The sequence below is a fragment of the Scyliorhinus torazame genome, chromosome 15, assembly GCF_047496885.1.
Source record: "Scyliorhinus torazame isolate Kashiwa2021f chromosome 15, sScyTor2.1, whole genome shotgun sequence".
NCBI lineage: Eukaryota > Metazoa > Chordata > Chondrichthyes > Carcharhiniformes > Scyliorhinidae > Scyliorhinus > Scyliorhinus torazame.
The window spans coordinates 85,579,551-85,597,998 of NC_092721.1; the positions used below are offsets into that span (position 1 = coordinate 85,579,551).

The 18,448-nt window shown below is 52.5% G+C and overlaps 1 protein-coding gene across 4 annotated transcripts in view; it reads left to right on the plus strand.

Moving 5' to 3' along the window:
- Positions 1–18,448, plus strand: part of LOC140391661 (progesterone receptor-like) — a 645,027-nt gene that overhangs the window by 582,733 nt on the left and 43,846 nt on the right. The gene's annotated exons all lie outside the window — the stretch shown is intronic.

Here is an 18,448-nt window from a genome sequence, read left to right on the forward strand (position 1 = left end):
ATCAGGGAGGTAATATACGATCCTCGATTCACCTCAGCTGCTTCAGAAATAACTATTTATTCCACTAACTATAGAATCCCCGAGCACTGCTGCTTTGCTACTCTTCTTTCTGCACCCCAACCCACATCCTGTACAACTTAGCCAGCCATACGGCCATGGACTTTATTCTGGCTGCATAACCCAGAAGAACTGATGTGTTGGGTACTTTGCTACACAGACGAACCAACACGGTTGCGAATGGTACAACTCAGTTTTATTACTAACATTTATTTACAGTGGTAAACTGGTTACTGAGGTTCGATCATAACGTAGAATCTGTGGACCTATTCCTAATACTATCTTGGAGTGGCACTCAGCACATGGTGGATGTCTGAGTGGCTTGCTGTGAGCTCTGTGCCCAGAGCTGTCTCCTGCTGGAATGCACGGGAAGTGTTGTGTTCCCTGTTTTGTAGTGTGTATGCTCTTGCCTGCGATTGGCTGTGGTGTTGTGTGTGTGTTGATTGGTCCGTTGATCTGTCCATCAGTATGTATGTATGTTTGTATCATGATGTTTACCTGAATATCATGACATCCCCCTTTTTTACAAGAACATGTGCCTATGTGGTTATAAATAGAGATGTGTACTGAGTGCAGCTGAATGTGTGTGTGTGCAATATCTACAGCGTATCTACATACATAAACTATATACAAGGGGCGATGTCGGGTGCGACATAGCAACGAGGTTGTACCATAAACAAAGAACGGGGAAATGTTGAACGACAAAACGAACTCCTGTAACGACAAGGAAGAACAGAAACATATTAACACAGTGGTATTATGAGTTCAATGTACAAACAGACTCATAAGTCCAGTCTAGTAGGTGGGTGACAAATTCGGGTTGACCGCCTCAAGGGTGGGTCTGGATCCACCGACTGAGGAATGGGCCTGGCCACGGACGACGACGGAAGGGGCATGGTGGCAGGAAGCTCCACAAAGTCGATATCAGGAACAACAGGAGGGCATGGTGCCGGTGTAAGTTCCCGTAGCGAGCGTGGAAGTAGGCAAAGAGCCTGGCGATTGCACCTACGTATGGATCCATTAGGCATGCGAACTAGGAACGAGCGGGGAACCACGCGTCGGAGAACTTCGGCAGGTGCTGACCAGCCACCTTCTGGTAGCTGGATGCGGACGTCGTCTCCAGGCACCAGGGCGGGAAGATCAGTTGCCCGTGTGTCATATGCCATCTTCTGGCGAACGCGCTGCTGTTGCATTCTGTCGGAGCATGGTTGGTTGTGGGTACCAGAATGGATGGCACAGTGGTCCTGAGGGTGCGACCCATCAACAGCTGGGCTGGTGAGAGGCCAGTGGCTAGTGGGGCCGAGCGATAGGCCAGCAGGGCTAGGCAGAAATCCGATCCGGCAGCAGCAGCCTTGCAGAGGAGCCGCTTGACGATGTGAACGCCCTTCTCCGCCTTTCCATTGGACTGGGGATGCAGAGGGCTGGATGTCACGTGTGTGAAGCCATACGAAGCAGCAAAGGATGACCATTCCTGGCTGGCAAAACAGGGCCCATTGTCCGACATGACAGTAATCGGAATGCCGTGGCGAGCGAAAGTGTCTTTGCAGGCCCTTATGACAGCGGACGATGTCAAATCATGCAGGCATATGACCTCTGGATAGTTTGAAACGTAATCAATGATGATTACATAGTCCATGCCGAGCGCGTGAAAATGGTCCACACCCACCTTCGCCCAGGGGGACGTCACCAGCTCATGGGGCTGAAGCGTCTCAGGAGGTTGCGCCGGTTGAAACCTTTGGCAGGTGGGGCAGTTGAGCACCCTATTGGCAATGTCATCACTGTTGCCCGGCCAGTATACCGCCTCTCGGGCCCTCCGTCTGCACTTCTCGACCCCCAGATGGCCTTCGTATAGTTGGTCGAGGACCAGCTTGTGCATGCTGTCATGATATTCAAACACACATCATAACACACACATAATGATAGACAGACCAACGGACCAATTAGCACACATAACACGACAGCCAATCACAGACAAGAGCAGACACAGTTTAAGACAAGAAACACAACACTTCCTGGGCAGTCCATCTGGAGGCAACACAGGGCCAGGACCTCATAGCAAGACACTCACACCGTCACAACGAGCGGAGTACCAAGTCTGATGTATAAATAGTTAAATGGAATAAAACTGCGTTGTACCAATCGCAACCGTGTTGGTTCGTCTGTACCTCAGAGGACCCAACACTTCACATGCTGTGCGGAATCACAATCCGGTCCAGCTTTCGGAGGACACCATCAATGATGGCCAAGTCGTCTCGGACATTGTAGAACTGTGGGCACTGTCCTTTGAGCCACCCACCCGTCATGTGGCGCATCACCCGTTGTAGAAGGGGGTCAGCCGCAGTCTCCCGGCGAATACGGGCCAGACTGGAGTCATCAGCTGGCAGATTTGCCGATGTGAAGGCCACCTGCGCTTCGACCTGACAGACGAACCCCTCCGAATCGGCCGGTGTGCTCACTGCTCTAGATAGGGCATCCGCAATGATAAGGTCCTTTCCCGGGGTGTAGACCAGTTGGAAGTCATACCTCCTGAGTTTAAGTAGGATGCGCTGGAGGCAAGGGGTCATCTCGTTCAGGTCCTTATGTATGATGCTGACCAGGGGTCGATGGTCAGTCTCAACGGTAAACTGGGGGAGACCATACACGTAGTCATGGAACTTGTCTATTCCGGTCAGCAAACCCAGGCACTCCTTTCGATCTGCGTGTAGCGCTGTTCTGTGGGGGTCATGGCCCGCGAGGCATAGGCGACCGGGGCCCATGACGCAGTGTCATCCCGCTGTAGGAGCACCGCCCCAATGCTGGACTGGCTGGCATCAGTCAAAATTTTAGTGTCACGAGATGTGTCGAAAAACGCCAATACCGGGGCTGTGGTGAGCTTAATTTTGAGCTCCTCCCATTCCTTCTCATGTATGGGCAGCCTCTGGAACTCCGTGGACTTCTTGACAAGGTGGCGCAGAGCCGTCGTGTGGGAGGCAAGGTTGGGAATGAACTTCCCCAGGAAGTTGACCATGCCTAGGAAGCGTACCACTGCTTTCTTGTCTGCTGGCTGCGGCATGGCTGTATGGCGCTCACCTTGTCTGCATCCGGAAGGACCCCTGTCCGGGATATGTGGTCCCCCAGAAACTTAAGCTCGGTTTGACCGAAAGAACACTTGGCTCGGCTGAGGCGCAGGCCGTTTTCCCCTATGCGCGCAAAGACACGCTGGAGACGATTGATGTGCTCCTGTGGTGTGGTGGACCAGATTATGACGTCGTCCACGTAGACGCGCACCCCTTCGATGCTCTCCATCATCTGCTCCATGATCCCGAGATGATGCCAAATGGCATTCTGTTATAGCAGAACCTGCCGAAAGGGGTGTTGAAGGTGCACAGCTGTCGGCTGGACTGATCCAGTTGGATCTGCCAAAAAACCCTCGCGGCATCCAGTTTTGTGAAGATTTTGGCTCGGGCCATTTCGCTCGTGATCTCTTCCCGTTTGGGTATTGGGTAGTGTTCCCTCATTATGTTGTTGTTGAGATCTTTTGGATCAATGCAGATGCGGAGCTCGCCGGAGGGCTTCTGAACACACACCATGGAGCTGACCCATGGCGTGGGGTCCGTGACCCGGGACAGCACCCCTTGGTCCTGGAGATCCTGCAGCTGCTGCTTGAGGCGGTCTTTGAGTGGCGCTAGGACCCTGCGAACTGCGTGAATGACCAGGGTGGCATCCGGTTTGAGCCGTATTCTGTAGATGTAGGGCAGTGTTCCCATGCCTTCGAATGCCTCCTGGTTGTTGGCGAGGAGCGATTTGAGCTGTGCCCTGAATTTTGCATCCGGGAAGTCAGATGTGCCTTCTGGAGACAGAGCGTCGACTCGTTGCACGAGGTGGAGAACCTTGCATGCCTGTGCACCTAGCAGGGAGTCCTTTGATGATCCGACTATTTCGAATGAGAGTGTGGCCGTGTGTGTGTTGTGTGTCACCTCGAGTTGGCAGGATCCCATAGCCGGGATAACGTTCCCATTGTAGTCGACCATCTTGCAACGGGATGGCCGAATTGGTGGTCTGACCTTCATGGCGTAGAAGGCTGACCATGCTATGAGGTTGGCGGAGGCGCCAGTGTCCAGATGGAATGTTATCGGTGATTGGTTGACCGTTAGGGTGGCACACCATTCATCACCCGGATTGACAGTGTTCACTTGCAATGGCTAGTGGGTCCTGGCTGGAGACATCCGGTTCCCATCAATGACCGCAACACGGAAGGCGTCCCGGTCGTCTGTGTCACTGGTCTGGATATCGTCTGGGCACGACTCGTAGTAAGGAGGCTGAATGGTCCGCACGTCCCTGCGAGGTTGTCGGAATTGGGGAACATTGGCAGGTTGACCTGCTCGACAGCAGGCAGCGTAGTGGCCCATCTTGCCACAGCGGAGGCATTGTCGGTTTCTTGCCGGACATTGCCGCTTTAAACGTGCGGCTCCGCAGTTGCCGCACGTCGTGGCGTCATGGCGTTCATGCGCCACCGCGTATGCGCAGTTCGGTCTTGCGTCGAGCACGCCTGCGCATCACGTCCCACTGTGTCAACGTCTTTTTTGCCGCGCACAAACGCGGGAGGCCCCGGAAAGCGCGCGAAATGTCCGCCCTCGTCCGGGCCGGGAGGAACTCGATCTCCTGGACCCGTTCGGCCTCGTAGGACGCCTGCCTCGCCGATCCGGCCGCGTAGGGCCCCTGCCGCGCCGATTCGGCCGCTTGAAATTGGGAGTAGCGGCTAGTCGCCTTTTCATGAAGGACACAGGCTTCGATTGCGGAGGCTAGGGTGAGGCCTTCATTTTTTAAGAGCTGCTGGCGTAGGGTGCCTGAGGTGACCCCAAAAACAATCTGGTCCCGAATCATTGAATCGGAGGTGGTGTCGTAACCGCACGACTGCGCGAGGATACAGAGGTGCGTAAGGAAGGATTGAAAGGGCTCATCCTTACCCTGCAGGTGCTGCTGGAAGAGATACTTCTCAAAACTCTCGTTGACCTCGATGTTGAAGTCCTGGTCGAGTTTGAGAAGGACCGTCTTGTACTTGGTCTTGTCCTCACCTTCCGCGAACACCAGGGAGTTGTAGACATGGATGGCGTGTTGACCTGCCGTGGAGCGGAGGATGGCGATCTTTCTGGTGTTCGAAGCGCTCTCCTTTTCGTTGGCTCCCAGGAAGAGCTGTAAGCACTGTTTGAACAGCTTCCAATTGATGCCGAGGTTTCCAGCGACTTGTGGCAGCTGCGGCGTGCTGACGGTGTCCATGGCGCAGGATGGCAGATTCCGGCGGATTCGTAGGTAGGTCCCACAGTTACTCCTGGTACTATGATGTGTTGGGTACTCTGCTACACAGACGAACCAACACGGTTGCGAATGGTACAATTCAGTTTTATTACTAACATTTATTTACAGTGGTAAACTGGTTACTGAGGTTCGATCATAACCCTTGAATCTGTGGACCTATTCCTAATACTATCTTGGAGTGGCACTCAGCACATGGTGGATGTCTGAGTGGCTTGCTGTGAGCTCTGTGCCCTGAGCTGTCTCCTGCTGGAATGCCCGGGAAGTGTCGTGTTCCCTGTTTTGTTGTGTGTATGCTCTTGCCTGTGATTGGCTGTGGTGTTTTGTGTGTGTTGATTGGTCCGTTGATCTGTCCATCAGTATGTATGTATGTTTGTGCCATGATGTTTACCTGAATATCATGACAAGAACCATCACTTTCACCTGTGAAATTAGAGTTGAATTCTAGTTTGGTGAGATGGACTCCAAAGATTCCTGCACTACCGCCCTGCTTCTTGACTGCCTGCTGATGGACACCGTTCCCTCTCTGTCTACACACCTTTAAGCTACCATATGAGCAGACCCAGAAAGGTGATGTTCACATAATAATAATCGCTTATTGTCACAAGTAGGCTTCAATGAAGTTACTGTGAAAAGCCCCTAGTTGCCACATTCCGCGCATGTTCGGGGAGGCCGGTACGGGAGTTGACCCCGCGCTGCTGGCCTTGTTCTGCACTATAAGCCAGCTGTTTTTCCCACTGTACTAAACTAGCCCCTGATTGCTCATAACTTCACAGATGCACCATTGTGATATGAACTGCTGCATAAGCTCCTAAATCTGACAGCACGTACTACATGTCTGGTTGTCCAGGACAGAAATATTTTCCTGGAGTTTCCACATGGAACAGGTATAGGGGCTGGCTTAGCACAGGGCTAAAGAGCTGGCTTTTAAAGCAGACCAAGGCAGGCCAGCAGCACGGTTCAATTCCCGTACCAGCCTCCCCGAACAGGCGCCGGAATGTGGCGACTAGGGGCTTTTCACAGTAACTTCATTTGAAGCCTACTTGTGACAATAAGCGATTTTCATTTTTTGCATTTATGCACCTAATGGTTTGAGGTGCACTGCTGTCTCTTTATTTATTGGACTATTAGTTGACTGAACAGAATTAAACTCATGACTAAAATATACAATCTCCAGCTACACATCAATCAGCTGCTACCACACCCTGTGTGTCCAGGGCCCTGTCTCCCACTCTATTTATTATTGCTGCTGTTGCTCAATGCTGCACCCTGTGTGTCCGGGGCCCATTCTATTTATTGCTGCTGCTGTTGCTCAACTCTGCGCCTGTGTGCCCGGGGCCCTGTTTCCCACTCGATTTATTATTACTGTTGTTGCTCAATGCTGCGCTCTGTGTGTCTGGGGCCCTGTCTCCGACTCCAATTATTACTGCTGCTGTCACTCAAATCTGCTCCTTGTGGTTCTGGGCCCTATTTCCCACTCGATTTATTACGGCTGTTGTTGCTCAATGCTGCGCCCTGTGTGCCCGGAGCCCTGACTTCCACTCTATTTATTTATTTATTTATTTTTAATTTAGAGTACCCAATTATTTTTTCCAATTAAGGGGCAATTTAGAGTGGCCAATCCACCTATTCTGCACATCTTTTGGTTTGTGGGGGCGAAACCCACGCAGACACGGGGAGAATGTGCAAACTCCACACGGACAGTGACCCAGGGGTGGGATTCGAAGCCGGGGACTCTGCGCCGTAGGCAACAATGCTAACCACTGCGTCACCGTGCTGCCCTCTCCCACTCTATTTATTACTGCTGTTGTTGCTCAACGCTGCGCCATGGCGGGAGTGGGGACATAGCCCCATTATTGGAGAATCCCAGCCTGAGTGTCTGGGGCCCTGTCTCTGACTCTATTTATTACTGCTGTCGCTCAACTCTGCGCCCTGTGTGTCTGGGCCCTGTCTCCGACTGTATATATTACTGCTGCTGTCACTCAACTCTGCGCCCTGCGTGTACGGGGCCTGTCTCCGACTATATATTACTGCTGCTGATGCTCAACTCTGCGCCCTGTGTGTACGGGGCCCTGTCTCCGACTGTATTTATTACTGCTGCTGACGCTCAACTCTGCGCCCTGTGTGTACGGGGCCTGTCTCCGACTGTATATATTACTGCTGCTGTCGCTCAACTCTGCACCCTTTGTGTACGGGGCCCTATCTCCCAATCTATTTATTGCCGTTGTTGTTGCTCATCTCTGCGCCTGTGCGTCAGGGGCTGTGCCTCCCACTCTATTTATTGCTGCAAATGCTCAATGCTGCGCCCTCTGTGTCCGGGGCCCTGTTTCCCACTCTATTTATTACGGCTGCTGTTGCTCAATGCTGCGCCCAGTCTCCCACTCTATTTATTACTGCTGCTGTCGCTCAACTCTGCACCTTGTGTGTGCGCGCCCTGTCCCCCCCTCTACTTATTGCTGCAACTGTCCAACTCTGCTCCCTGTGTGTCTGGGCCCTGTCACCCACTCTATTTATTGCTGCTGTTGCTCAACTCTGCGTCCTGTGCTTCCGGGGCCCTGAGTCCCACTCTATTTATTGCTGCTGCTGTCGCTCAACTCTGCTTGCTGTGGCCGGGATTCTTCCAGCCCCCGCGCCGAAACTGAGCTCGGTGAGGGGGCGGAGAATGGGGGGCGGGTTTCTCTCAGACCGGGGCCGGGCCAGAGAATCGCCGCTGCCGGCAGTCGGCACGGCACCGGCCGGGGGCCACTATACAGGGCTCCCCCCGGCGATTCTTGGACTGGGATGAGCCAAGTGGCCGTAACGACCCTCTATTTAAGGGTTGCTTTAGCAAGGGCTGCTTGATGTGCCATCAATTATCACAAAGACGAGTTGTGGAACAAAACTGTGGCTTTAATGAGCTAAACGAGAACCTGCTGGCAACTGATCCCGAACTGGGGCAGGGCCAGAGGTCGGCCACCTTTATACAAAGCCTGAGGGGAGGATCCTCAGACGGAGCCAGCAGAGACAACAAACAATATATACAATACAGTAACAGTGGTTTACCACAATATATATAATATAGTAACAGTGGTTTACCACAATATATATAACACAGTAACAGTGGTTTACCACGCTGCTTTAGCTCAGTAGGCTAGACAGACGGTTTGTAATGCTGAACAATGCCAGCAGCGCGGGTTCAATTCCGGTACTAGCTTACCCAAACAGGCGCCGGAATGTGGCGACCAGGGGCTTTTCACAGTGACTTCATACTTGTGACAATAAAAGATTATTACTATTATTATTATTATTACTGCATTCCCTCAACTCTGCGCCCTGTGTGTCCGGGGCTCTGTCTCCCCCTCTATTTATTGCTGCGTTCGCTCAACTATGCACCCTATGTGCCTGAGGCCCTGTCTCCAACTCAATTTATTACTGCTGCTGTCGCTCAACTCTGTCCTGTGCGTCCAGACCCTGTCTCCCACTCTATTTTGTGTTCCTGCTGTCGCTCAACTCTGAGCCCTGTGTGTCCGGGGCTCTATCTGGCACATTATTTATTGCTGCTGTAGTCGCTCAACGCTGCGCCGTGTGTCTCTGGGACCCTGTCTCCGACTCTAATTATTACTGCTGCTGTCACTCAACTCGGCTCCCTGTGTGTCCGGAGCCCTGTCTCCGACTCTCTTTATTACTGCAACTGCTCAACTGTACGCCGTGTGTGCCCGGTTCTGTGCCTCCCGCTCTATTTACTGCTTCAAATGCTCAACGGTGCGCCGTGTATCCTGGGCCCTGTTTTCCACTCTGTTGTTGCTCAACGCTGCGCCATGGCGGGCGTGCGGACATAGCCGCATTATTGGAGAATCCCAGCCTGAGTGTCTGGGGGCCTGTCTCTGACTCAATTTATTACTGCTGTCGCTCAACTCTGCGCCCTGTGTGCCCGTAGCCCTGACTCCCACTTTATTTATTACTGCTGTTGTTGCTTGATGCTGCGCCCTGTTTGTCCGGTGTCCTGTCTCTGACGCTATTTATTACTGCTGCTGTCGCTCAACACTGCGCCTATGTCTCTGGGGACCTCTGTTTATTACTGTTGTCGCTCAACTCTGCTCCCTGTGTGCCCGGAGCCCTGACTCCCACTCTATTTGTTACTGCCGTTATTACTCAACTCTGCTCCCTGTGTGCCCGGAGCCCTGACTCACACTCTATTTATTACTGCTGTTATTGCTCAACACTGCGCCCTGTGTGTCCGGGGCCCTGTTTCCCACTCTAGTTATTAGTGTTGCTGTGTCTCAACTCTGCGCCCTGTGGGCCCGGGGCCTTTTCTCCCACTCTATTTATTACTGCATTTGCTCAACTCTGCGCCGTGTGTGTTCAGGGCCCTGTCTCCCACTCGATTTAAGGGCTGCTTTAGCAAGGGCTTCTTTCGCTCAGTGAGCTAGACAGCTGGTTTGTAATGCTGAACAATGCCAGCAGCGCGGGTTCAGGTGCACGACTGTGGTGACTAAGGGCTTTTCAGCGTAAGTTCATACTTGTGATAATAAAGGATTGTTACTATTATTATTATTGCTGCATTCCCTCAGCTCTGCGCCCAGTGTGTCCTGGGCCCTGTCTCCCACTCTATTTATTACTGCTGCTGTCGCTCAACTCTGCTCCCTGTGTGCCCGGAACCCTGAGATCCTCTGTATTTATTACTGCTGTTGTTGCTCAATGCTGCGCTCTGTGTGTCCGAGGCCCTGTTTCCCACTCTATTTATTACTGCTGTTGTTGCTTAACTCTGCACCCTCTGTATCTGGGGCTCCGTCTCCGACTCTATTTATTACTGCTGCTGTCGCTCAAATCTACACCGTGTGTCCGGGGTCCAGTCTCCCACTCTATTTATTGCTGCAACTGCTCAACTGTACGCCCTGTGTGCCCGGGTCTGTGCCTCCCACTCTATTTATTGCTGCCAATGCTCAACGCTGCGCCCTGTGTATCCTGGGCCCTGTCTTCCACTCTATTTAATACTGCATTCGCTCAACTCTGCGCCGTGTGTGTTCAGGGCCCTGTCTCCCACTCGATTTAAGGGCTGCTTTAGCAAGGGCTAGTTTAGCTCAGTGGGCTAGACAGCTGGTTTGTAATGCAGAACAATGCCAGCAGCGTGGGTTCAGGTGCCGGAATGTGGCGACCAGGGGCTTTTCAGAGTATGTTCATACTTGTGACAATAAAAGATTATTACTATTATTATTATTGCTGCATTCACTCAACTCTGCACCCTGTGTGTCCGGGGCCCTGTCTCCCACTCTATTTATTACTGCTGCTGCTGCTCAATACTGCGCCCTGTGTGTCCGGGGCCCTGTCTCCGACTCTATTCATTACTGTTGCTGCCGTTCAAATCTACGCCCTGTGTGTCCGGAGCCCTGACTCCCACTCTATTTATTACTGCTGTTGTTGCTCAACACTGCGCCCTGTGTGCCCGGGGCCCTGTGTCCCACTTTATTTATTGCTGCAACTGCTCAACTGTATGCCCTGTGTGTCCGGGTCTGTGCCTCCCACTCTATTGCTGAAAATGCTCTGCGCTGCACCCTGTGTATCCTGGGCCCTGTTTCCCACTCTATATATTGCTGATGTCGCTCAACTCTGCGCCCTGTGTGCCCGGAGTCCTGGCTCCCACTCTATTTATTCCTTTGTTCGCTCAACTCTGCGCCCTGTGTGTTCAGGGCTCTGTCTCCCGCTCGATTTAAGGGCAGCTTTAGCAAGGGCTGGTTTAGCTCAGTGAGCTAGACAGCTGGTTTGTAATGCTGAACAATGCCCGCAGCGCGGGTTCAATTCCCGTACCAGCTTACCCGAACAGGCGCCGGAATGTGGCGACTAGGGGCTTTTCACAGGAACTTCTTACTTGTGACAATAAAAGATTATTACTATTATTATTAATATTACTGCTTTCCCTCAACTCTGCTGCCTGTGTGTCCGGGGCCCTGAGTCCCACTCTATTTATTGCTGAAAATGCTCAACTCTGCGTGTCCGTGGCCCTGTTTCCACTCTATTTATTGCTGCATTCCCTCAACTCTGTGCCCTGTGTTTCAGGGCCCTGTCTCTGACTCGATTTTTTGCTGCTGTTGCTCAACTCTGCTCCCTGTGTGTCCGTAGCCCTGTCCCTGACTCGATTATTGCTGGTGCTGTTCAAATCTACGCCTTGTGTGCCTGGGCCCTGTCTCCCAATCTATTTACTGCTGCTGCTGTTGCTCAACTCTGCACCCTCTGTGTCTGGAGCTCTGTCTCCGACTCTATGTATTACTGCTGCTGTCGCTCAAATCGACACCCTGTGTCCCCGGGGTCCTGTCTGCCACTCTATTTATTGCTGCAACTGCTCAACTGTACGCCCTGTATGCCCGGTTCTGTGCCTCCCGCTCTATTTACTGCTTCAAATGCTCAACGGTGCGCCGTGTATCCTGGGCCCTGTTTTCCACTCTGTTGTTGCTCAACGCTGCGCCATGGCGGGCGTGCGGACATAGCCGCATTATTGGAGAATCCCAGCCTGAGTGTCTGGGGGCCTGTCTCTGACTCAATTTATTACTGCTGTCGCTCAACTCTGCGCCCTGTGTGCCCGTAGCCCTGACTCCCACTTTATTTATTACTGCTGTTGTTGCTTGATGCTGCGCCCTGTTTGTCCGGTGTCCTGTCTCTGACGCTATTTATTACTGCTGCTGTCGCTCAACACTGCGCCTATGTCTCTGGGGACCTCTGTTTATTACTGTTGTCGCTCAACTCTGCTCCCTGTGTGCCCGGAGCCCTGACTCCCACTCTATTTGTTACTGCCGTTATTACTCAACTCTGCTCCCTGTGTGCCCGGAGCCCTGACTCACACTCTATTTATTACTGCTGTTATTGCTCAACACTGCGCCCTGTGTGTCCGGGGCCCTGTTTCCCACTCTAGTTATTAGTGTTGCTGTGTCTCAACTCTGCGCCCTGTGGGCCCGGGGCCTTTTCTCCCACTCTATTTATTACTGCATTTGCTCAACTCTGCGCCGTGTGTGTTCAGGGCCCTGTCTCCCACTCGATTTAAGGGCTGCTTTAGCAAGGGCTTCTTTCGCTCAGTGAGCTAGACAGCTGGTTTGTAATGCTGAACAATGCCAGCAGCGCGGGTTCAGGTGCACGACTGTGGTGACTAAGGGCTTTTCAGCGTAAGTTCATACTTGTGATAATAAAGGATTGTTACTATTATTATTATTGCTGCATTCCCTCAGCTCTGCGCCCAGTGTGTCCTGGGCCCTGTCTCCCACTCTATTTATTACTGCTGCTGTCGCTCAACTCTGCTCCCTGTGTGCCCGGAACCCTGAGATCCTCTGTATTTATTACTGCTGTTGTTGCTCAATGCTGCGCTCTGTGTGTCCGAGGCCCTGTTTCCCACTCTATTTATTACTGCTGTTGTTGCTTAACTCTGCACCCTCTGTATCTGGGGCTCCGTCTCCGACTCTATTTATTACTGCTGCTGTCGCTCAAATCTACACCGTGTGTCCGGGGTCCAGTCTCCCACTCTATTTATTGCTGCAACTGCTCAACTGTACGCCCTGTGTGCCCGGGTCTGTGCCTCCCACTCTATTGCTGAAAATGCTCTGCGCTGCACCCTGTGTATCCTGGGCCCTGTTTCCCACTCTATATATTGCTGATGTCGCTCAACTCTGCGCCCTGTGTGCCCGGAGTCCTGGCTCCCACTCTATTTATTCCTTTGTTCGCTCAACTCTGCGCCCTGTGTGTTCAGGGCTCTGTCTCCCGCTCGATTTAAGGGCAGCTTTAGCAAGGGCTGGTTTAGCTCAGTGAGCTAGACAGCTGGTTTGTAATGCTGAACAATGCCCGCAGCGCGGGTTCAATTCCCGTACCAGCTTACCCGAACAGGCGCCGGAATGTGGCGACTAGGGGCTTTTCACAGGAACTTCTTACTTGTGACAATAAAAGATTATTACTATTATTATTAATATTACTGCTTTCCCTCAACTCTGCTGCCTGTGTGTCCGGGGCCCTGAGTCCCACTCTATTTATTGCTGAAAATGCTCAACTCTGCGTGTCCGTGGCCCTGTTTCCACTCTATTTATTGCTGCATTCCCTCAACTCTGTGCCCTGTGTTTCAGGGCCCTGTCTCTGACTCGATTTTTTGCTGCTGTTGCTCAACTCTGCTCCCTGTGTGTCCGTAGCCCTGTCCCTGACTCGATTATTGCTGGTGCTGTTCAAATCTACGCCTTGTGTGCCTGGGCCCTGTCTCCCAATCTATTTACTGCTGCTGCTGTTGCTCAACTCTGCACCCTCTGTGTCTGGAGCTCTGTCTCCGACTCTATGTATTACTGCTGCTGTCGCTCAAATCGACACCCTGTGTCCCCGGGGTCCTGTCTGCCACTCTATTTATTGCTGCAACTGCTCAACTGTACGCCCTGTATGCCCGGTTCTGTGCCTCCCGCTCTATTTACTGCTTCAAATGCTCAACGGTGCGCCGTGTATCCTGGGCCCTGTTTTCCACTCTGTTGTTGCTCAACGCTGCGCCATGGCGGGCGTGCGGACATAGCCGCATTATTGGAGAATCCCAGCCTGAGTGTCTGGGGGCCTGTCTCTGACTCAATTTATTACTGCTGTCGCTCAACTCTGCGCCCTGTGTGCCCGTAGCCCTGACTCCCACTTTATTTATTACTGCTGTTGTTGCTTGATGCTGCGCCCTGTTTGTCCGGTGTCCTGTCTCTGACGCTATTTATTACTGCTGCTGTCGCTCAACACTGCGCCTATGTCTCTGGGGACCTCTGTTTATTACTGTTGTCGCTCAACTCTGCTCCCTGTGTGCCCGGAGCCCTGACTCCCACTCTATTTGTTACTGCCGTTATTACTCAACTCTGCTCCCTGTGTGCCCGGAGCCCTGACTCACACTCTATTTATTACTGCTGTTATTGCTCAACACTGCGCCCTGTGTGTCCGGGGCCCTGTTTCCCACTCTAGTTATTAGTGTTGCTGTGTCTCAACTCTGCGCCCTGTGGGCCCGGGGCCTTTTCTCCCACTCTATTTATTACTGCATTTGCTCAACTCTGCGCCGTGTGTGTTCAGGGCCCTGTCTCCCACTCGATTTAAGGGCTGCTTTAGCAAGGGCTTCTTTCGCTCAGTGAGCTAGACAGCTGGTTTGTAATGCTGAACAATGCCAGCAGCGCGGGTTCAGGTGCACGACTGTGGTGACTAAGGGCTTTTCAGCGTAAGTTCATACTTGTGATAATAAAGGATTGTTACTATTATTATTATTGCTGCATTCCCTCAGCTCTGCGCCCAGTGTGTCCTGGGCCCTGTCTCCCACTCTATTTATTACTGCTGCTGTCGCTCAACTCTGCTCCCTGTGTGCCCGGAACCCTGAGATCCTCTGTATTTATTACTGCTGTTGTTGCTCAATGCTGCGCTCTGTGTGTCCGAGGCCCTGTTTCCCACTCTATTTATTACTGCTGTTGTTGCTTAACTCTGCACCCTCTGTATCTGGGGCTCCGTCTCCGACTCTATTTATTACTGCTGCTGTCGCTCAAATCTACACCGTGTGTCCGGGGTCCAGTCTCCCACTCTATTTATTGCTGCAACTGCTCAACTGTACGCCCTGTGTGCCCGGGTCTGTGCCTCCCACTCTATTTATTGCTGCCAATGCTCAACGCTGCGCCCTGTGTATCCTGGGCCCTGTCTTCCACTCTATTTAATACTGCATTCGCTCAACTCTGCGCCGTGTGTGTTCAGGGCCCTGTCTCCCACTCGATTTAAGGGCTGCTTTAGCAAGGGCTAGTTTAGCTCAGTGGGCTAGACAGCTGGTTTGTAATGCAGAACAATGCCAGCAGCGTGGGTTCAGGTGCCGGAATGTGGCGACCAGGGGCTTTTCAGAGTATGTTCATACTTGTGACAATAAAAGATTATTACTATTATTATTATTGCTGCATTCACTCAACTCTGCACCCTGTGTGTCCGGGGCCCTGTCTCCCACTCTATTTATTACTGCTGCTGCTGCTCAATACTGCGCCCTGTGTGTCCGGGGCCCTGTCTCCGACTCTATTCATTACTGTTGCTGCCGTTCAAATCTACGCCCTGTGTGTCCGGAGCCCTGACTCCCACTCTATTTATTACTGCTGTTGTTGCTCAACACTGCGCCCTGTGTGCCCGGGGCCCTGTGTCCCACTTTATTTATTGCTGCAACTGCTCAACTGTATGCCCTGTGTGTCCGGGTCTGTGCCTCCCACTCTATTGCTGAAAATGCTCTGCGCTGCACCCTGTGTATCCTGGGCCCTGTTTCCCACTCTATATATTGCTGATGTCGCTCAACTCTGCGCCCTGTGTGCCCGGAGTCCTGGCTCCCACTCTATTTATTCCTTTGTTCGCTCAACTCTGCGCCCTGTGTGTTCAGGGCTCTGTCTCCCGCTCGATTTAAGGGCAGCTTTAGCAAGGGCTGGTTTAGCTCAGTGAGCTAGACAGCTGGTTTGTAATGCTGAACAATGCCCGCAGCGCGGGTTCAATTCCCGTACCAGCTTACCCGAACAGGCGCCGGAATGTGGCGACTAGGGGCTTTTCACAGGAACTTCTTACTTGTGACAATAAAAGATTATTACTATTATTATTAATATTACTGCTTTCCCTCAACTCTGCTGCCTGTGTGTCCGGGGCCCTGAGTCCCACTCTATTTATTGCTGAAAATGCTCAACTCTGCGTGTCCGTGGCCCTGTTTCCACTCTATTTATTGCTGCATTCCCTCAACTCTGTGCCCTGTGTTTCAGGGCCCTGTCTCTGACTCGATTTTTTGCTGCTGTTGCTCAACTCTGCTCCCTGTGTGTCCGTAGCCCTGTCCCTGACTCGATTATTGCTGGTGCTGTTCAAATCTACGCCTTGTGTGCCTGGGCCCTGTCTCCCAATCTATTTACTGCTGCTGCTGTTGCTCAACTCTGCACCCTCTGTGTCTGGAGCTCTGTCTCCGACTCTATGTATTACTGCTGCTGTCGCTCAAATCGACACCCTGTGTCCCCGGGGTCCTGTCTGCCACTCTATTTATTGCTGCAACTGCTCAACTGTACGCCCTGTATGCCCGGGTCTGTACCTCCCGCCCTATTTACTGCTGCAAATGCTCAACGGTGCACCGTGTATCCTGGGCCCTGTTTTCCACTCTATTTAATACTGCTGTAGCTCAACTCTGCACCCTCTGTGTCTGGAGCTCTGTCTCCGACTCTATTTATTACTGCTGCTGTCGCTCAACTCTGCACCCTGTGTGTCTGGGCCCTGTCTCCCATTCTACTTATTGCTGCAACTGTTCAACTCTGCTCCCTGTGTGCCTGGGCCCTGTCCCCACTCCATTTATTGCTGCTGTCACTCAACTCTGCGTCCTGTGCTTCCGGGGCCCTGAATCCCTCTCTACATATTGCTGCTGCTGTCGCTCAACTCTGCTCCCTGTGGCCGGTATTCTTCCAGCCCACGCGCCGAAATCGAGCTTGGTGCGGGGGCGGAGATTGGGATGCGGGATTCTCTTAGCCCAGGGCCGGGCCAGAGAATCGCCACTGCCGGCAGTCAGCACTGCGCCAGCCAGGGGCCACTCTACGGGGCTCTCCTCCCCCACCGCCCCGGCGATTCTCGGACCGGGATGAGCCGAGCGGCCGTAACAACCCGCTATTTAAGGGTTGCTTTAGCAAGGGCTGCTTGATGTGCCACCAATTATCACAATGACGAGTTGTGGAACACAACTGTGGCTCTAATGAGCTAAACGAGAACCTGCTGGCAACTGAACCCGCACTGGGGCAGGGCCAGAGGTCAGCCACCTTTATACAGAGCCTGAGGGGAGGAGCCTCAGACGGAGCCAGCAGAGACAACAAACAATATATACAATACAGTAACAGTGGTTTACCACAATATATATAACACAGTAACAGTGGTTTACCACGCTGCTTTAGCTCAGTGGGCTAGACAGACGGTCTGTAATGCTGAACATTGCCAGCAGTGCGGGTTCAATTCCCGTACTAGCTTACCCGAACAGGCGCTGGAATGTGGCGACCAGGGGCTTTTCACAGTTACTTCATACTTGTGACATTAAAAGATTATTACTATTATTATTATTATTACTGCATTCCCTCAACGCTGCAACTTGTGTGTCTGGGGCCCTGTCTCCCCCTCTATTTATTGCTGCTGCTGTGGCTCAACTCTGCGCCCTGTGTGCCTGGGGCCCTGTCTCAAACTCAATTTATTACTGCTGCTGTCGCTCAACACTGTCCTGTGCGTCCGGGCCCTATCTCCCACTCTATTTACTACTGCTGCTGTCGCTTATTTCTGCTCCCTATGTTTCTGGGGCCCTGTCTGGCACTCTATTTATTGCTGCTGCTGTCGCTCAACTCTGCGCCCTGTGTGTCCGGAGCTCTGTCTGGCTCTCTATTTATTGCTGTTGTAGTCGCTCAACGCTGCGGCTTGTGTCTCTGGTGCTCTATTTATTACTGCTGCTGTTGCTCAGCTCAGCTCCCTGTGTGTCCGGGGCCCTGTCTCCGACTTTCTTTATCACTGCTGTCGCTCAACTCTGCGCCCTGTGTGCCCGTAGCCCTGACTCCCACTCTATTTATTACTGCGGTTGTTGCTCAACACTGCGCCATGGCGGGCGTGGGGACATAGCCACATTATTGGAGAATCCCAGCCTGAGTGTCTGGGGCCCTGTCTCTGACTCTATTTATTACTGCTGTCGCTCAACTCTGCGCCCTGTGTGCACGTAGCCCTGACTCCCACTCTATTTATGACTGCTGTTGTTGCTTGACGCTGCGCCCTGTGTGTCCGAGGTCCTGTCTCTGACTCTATTTATTACTGCTGCTGTCGCTCAACTCTGCGCCTATGTCTCTGGGGACCTGAATACCACTCTGTTTATTACTGTTGTCGCTCAACTCTGCTCCCAGTGTGCCCGGAGCCCTGACTCCCACTCTATTTATTATTGCTGCTGTGTCTCAAATCTGCGCCCTGCGGACCCGGGGCCTTTTCTCCCACTCTATTTATTACTGCATTCGCTCAACTCTGCGCCGTGTGTGTTCAGGGCCCTGTCTCCCACTCGATTTAAGGGCTGCTTTAGCAAGGGCTAGTTTAGCTCAGTGGGCTAGACAGCTGGTTTGTAATACAGAACAATGCCAGCAGCGCGGGT